Raw genomic sequence first — 4,877 nt, forward strand, 5'->3', positions numbered from 1 at the left:
TAAAGGTCGCTTGCTTAGCGGTCAAGTAAGCCTTGCTTGGGAGTCAAGTAAACCTCTCTTTATAAAGAGAGGAGATGCATCAATTTAATAAAGCAAGAATTAAGAATGAAATCCCTTCCCTCTTGCCAGGCCGTGGGCAGAAAGGCCCCCGACCAGCCCTATCGTGCCCTCCTTTTAGCAACACCATAACAATTTGATATCAGGTAGCTTCGGCTCGATCATGTCTTCACCACCGTCAAGCCCGTCTCTTCCGCTGCCGGTCACCTTGTCGCCTCCGGTGACCACCACGACCGTCACCCCGCTCCTGCCCGCGCCGGGATCCTCTGTCGCGCCCGCCCCCATCGTCCTCACTTGGGAGGACTTGTCCGGGGTGCTGCGGGACCTAATCCAGGCGGTCCAGGAGATCCACCTGTTCTTGGCCGGGTCCTACGGGCCGCACTCAGTTGCGCCGCCCATCGCCGCCCCCGCGCCGCCGTGGCTGCCGTGGTAGCCGCCGCATCAGGCGGCCTTCGCCGCACTCGCCGGGCCGCTGCAACTACCATCCATCGCCACCACCGCCCAGCCCTGGCTGCAGTGGCAGCCGCCGCTCCTGGCGGCCTCCGCCGCGCCCGGCGCGACAGCGCAGCAGCCGCTGCAGCTGCAGCAGCCACCGCGGGTCAGCTCCGCCGCCCAGTATGGGATGCCCTACGACGGGAGTGCGACGACCTCGTTCCCATCAGCGCCGCCGCCATCCCAGGGCGTCCACATCCAGCAGATCAAGTCCCTGCCGTCGCCGTCACCGCTTCCGTCTTGGATCGCTACCCACCACGTGTCAGCGGCGGTGAGGCTGCAGGCTGCTGCGCGCGGCCTCCTAGCGCGTCGGCGTGTGCGGGAGATGCGTGGTCTGCAGCTGCCGCTCCTCCAAGTTGCCCTTCGCTGCGCAAAGGACCTCGATCTCGTCCGCTGCGTCGGGGATCTTGGGCATGTGGTTTTCCCCACGGGCGGCCGGTATGTTGTTTTCCCCGTGGGCAGCGACCTCAAAGTCTGCGACATCGACGGTTGGGGGGGCGCACCCCTCCTCATCATTCTCCATCGCAAGCCCTGCACTCTTCCCTGTGCGGTGCAGACAAACAGCCATACACATGCACTCCTTTTGTCCAGGTGGTGTCCATGGGATCCATGTGGTTGTACACGTGCACGTCCAAAATAAAGCGTCCTAGTCTATTTCAGGTTGAGAATAATAAAACAAGCCAAGATGTAAAAGTCTTGTTTTTAGGTGTTAGGTTTGTGTTGCGTCGAGTCATGGTTTGTCACGCCCTCGATGCGGCTATATCTCCCACGTGTCGAAGCACGACTTAGAGGCATAACCGCTTTGAAAGCAATGTCGCAAGTGAGGTAATCTTCACACAACCCATGTAATACATATGGGAAAGAGATACATAGTTGGCTTACAATCGCCACTTCACACAATTACATGAATAAGCATTACATCATCCAGATACAATCAAGGTCGGACTACGGAACCAAAATAAAAGAAGAACCCCAAATGCGACAAAGGTCCCCGATCGACCCCAACTGGGCTCCACTACTGATCAACTAGAACGGAAACAACACAAAGGACAAGATCTTCATCGAGCTCCTCCTGAGCATGGTTGCGTCACCTGTTCGGTAACATAGGCACCTGCAAACTGGTTTTGGAAGTATCTGTGAGCCACGGGGACTCAGCAATCTCGCACCCGCGAGATCAAGACTATTTAAGCTTATAGGAAGGATGGAGTAATGAGGTGGAGCTGCAGCAAGCGACTAGCATATATGGTGGATAACATACGCAAATGAGAGCGAGAAGAGAAGGCAAAGCACGGTCGATAAAAATATGATCAAGAAGTGATCCTATAGCAACCTACGTCAAGCATAACTCCAACACCGTGTTCACTTCCCGGACTCCGCCGGAAAGAGACCATCACGGTTACACACACGGTTGATGTATTTTAATTAAGGTCAACTTCGGGTTTTCTACAACCGGACGTTAACAAATTCCCATCTGCCCATAACCGCGGGCACGGCTTTCGAAAGTTCAAATCCCTGCAGGGGTGTCCCAACTTAGCCCATGAGAAGCTCTCACGGTCAATGAAGGAATAGACCTCCACCCGAGACACTCCGATCAGACTCGGTATCCCGGTACAACAAGACATTTCGACAGGGTAAAACTAAACCAGCAACACCGCCCGAATGTGCCGACAAATCCCGATAGGAGCTGCACATATCTCTTTCTCAGGGCACACTCAGATAGGTCAAGCTACGAGTAAAACCAACCCTCAAGTTTCCCCGAGGTGGCCCCGCAGGCTGCCCAGTTCGGACCAACACTCAGAGGAGCACTGGCCCGAGGGGGGGGGTTAAATAAGATGACCCTTGAGTCTGCAGAACCCAAGGGAAAGAAAAGGCTAGGTGGCAAATGGTAAAACCAAGGTTGGGCATTGCTGGAAGAGCTTTACTTAAGGCGAACTGTCAAGGGGTTCCCATTATAGCCCAACCGTGTAAGGAACGCAAAATCCGGGAACATAACACCGATATGACGGAAACTAGGGCAGCAAGAGTGGAACAAAACACCAGGCATAAGGCCGAGCCTTCCACCCTTTACCAAGTATATAGATGCATTAATTAAATAAGATATATTGTGATATCCCAACAAGTAAACATGTTCCAACAAGGAACAACATCTCCATGTTCCAACAAGGAACAAACTTCAATCTTCACCTGCAACTAACAACGCTATAAGAGGGGCTGAGCAAAGCGGTAACATAGCCAATCAACGGTTTGCTAGGACATGGTGGGTTAGAGGTTTGACATGGCAATTTGGGAGGCTGACAAGCAAATGGTAGGCATCGTAGCATAGGCATGGCAAAAGAGCGAGCAAACTAGCATAGCAAAGATAGTAGTGATTTCGAGGGTATGATCATCTTTCCTGAAATCCCGCAAGGAAGAAGAACGAGTCCATGAAGAAGACAAACGGACGTAGTTGAACGGATCCTCACAAACGCGACGTTATCGGAACCAACCCGAAGAAGTAATCACCGGAAAAGAAGCACACAACATAGTAAACAACAAACACATCAACATGGCATGAAGCACAAACGAGTATGATGCATGTCCGGTTTAATGAAACATGGCATGGCTAAATGCACAAACAATCCTACAGATTAGGTGGAGCTCAATATGCATCGGGATGCATATTGACAAAACACCACATCAATTATTTAGTTCCCTCTCGTTTATGTACTCAACAATATTAAATGTTGGTTAACATGGCAAGAGGGTGAAGCAAAGTAAAACTACCTATCTAGTCAAGTTTAAATGAGGCCGGAAGCAACGAACAACAATTCCGGAAACTCCTCATGAGCATAAATTAGGTTTGGTACTGTTCTGCCCTAAACACAATTTTAGAGTTGTTTAATATGCAAATAAAGGTCACCATGATAAACTAGGCAAAATTCTACCCCATTTACATATAAAGTTTATTTAAATCGGAGCTACGGTTATTTAGTTATGAATTAAATCATTTTAACATGGCATATGAGCAAATTAATGCAAACAACATTTTTAACATTTTAAATGTTGTTATCATGATGCGGATGACATATACAGGTTTTATGCAATATTTATAAAAACGTTAACATAAGCATGTTATGAAGCATTAGTCGCCATGGCGGAATGAAAAGGGTGCCACGACGGCGAAACAGAAATGGTGCCACGGCAACATATCCGAAAATGATGCCATGGCAACATATCGGTTCCGGTAGCTCACAGAGATACCGGTGCAAAAGGAGGCGTGACGTGAGCGAGTCATGCAAGATGGTGGGGTGATCCCGACTTCCGGGTTCCCACGGGACGGTGGCACGGCAAAAGAGGGGCATCGCAAGGACGATTCGATCACGGAGCGAACGATGCATCTCATTCAACACATGCATTAAGTCACGGGCGTCGTCTCGACGTTATACCTTCGAAGCGTGCGTTTAGGGCGGAACGCGTTCGTCGAAGGAAGTAGTGGTACTCGCGGGTCATCGTGGGAAGTAGTTGTTCACGTTTCGTAGTCGTACATGTCCGGAGAGGAACTTGTCGCATCCACGGTATTCGGGCGTAGTGGAAGTAGTTGTTCAATTGTTGTCGTGGGAAGTAGTCGTACACGGCGTCGGTAGTGGTACACGGGTCTTCGGGCAACGGTAGATGGTACATGTGTCCGTAGATGAACTTGGCGATCCGAAGGGGTACTTGACGAAATCCACATCGAATGTAGTCGTGCACGTCGTAGTCGGACTTGACAAAAATGCACACCGGATGCAGTCACGGACTTGGTGAAAATCTGAAGATGGCCTTGGCGGATGCAAGCAGCAGCACAGGGCTGGCAGAGGCAACGCGGGACAAGGGCGAGGCGACGTCGCGGGGTTGCGGGAGGCGAAGCCACACGGCGGCGCAGCTGCTGGGGCTCCGACGAACTCCGGCCAAACGGAGGGAACGAGCGGCGCGGGGCTCCTGCTGGGCACAGAGGACGACAGTCGCAGGCGCAGGTGCTCGAGGAGCTCCTCTCCTCGAGCGCTCGGGCGACGGGGACTGATGGCGCCGGTGGAGATGCAGGCAGGCAGGCAGCGCAGCTGCACAGGGCTCCGGCGACGCGGAGGCTGGGCACGGGACTCGGCAAGGGACTTGCAGAGGAGGTCGAGGCAGGGACCGAGGCGCGGCAGGGGAGGACCCTGGCGAGGCACAGCCAGATCCGGCGGCGGCGGCTCCGGTGGCTGGCTGGTGGCGTGGAGGCGACGAGGAGGAGGCCGCAGGTGAGGGAGGAGGCGACGGTGGCGCTTGGTGGCAGCGACGGCTCGAAGGCGGCGGCCGGAGCGAGGACATGG

The 4,877-nt window shown here is 53.1% G+C and overlaps 1 long non-coding RNA gene across 3 annotated transcripts in view; it reads right to left on the reverse strand.

The window, feature by feature from the left end:
* The window catches only part of LOC119296132, a 12,546-nt gene that overhangs the window by 4,338 nt on the left and 3,331 nt on the right, over positions 1–4,877 (reverse strand). Inside the window, exon 3 of one of the 3 annotated variants that reach the window (XR_005144884.1) lies at positions 1,622–1,667. The exons of the other annotated variants lie outside the window; for them this stretch is intronic. This is a non-coding gene — a long non-coding RNA (uncharacterized LOC119296132). Of the gene's footprint in view, positions 1–1,621; positions 1,668–4,877 lie in introns of those variants that run through there. 3 annotated transcript variants of the gene reach the window in all.

The sequence above is a fragment of the Triticum dicoccoides genome, chromosome 4B, assembly GCF_002162155.2.
Source record: "Triticum dicoccoides isolate Atlit2015 ecotype Zavitan chromosome 4B, WEW_v2.0, whole genome shotgun sequence".
Classification (NCBI taxonomy): Eukaryota; Viridiplantae; Streptophyta; class Magnoliopsida; order Poales; family Poaceae; genus Triticum; species Triticum dicoccoides.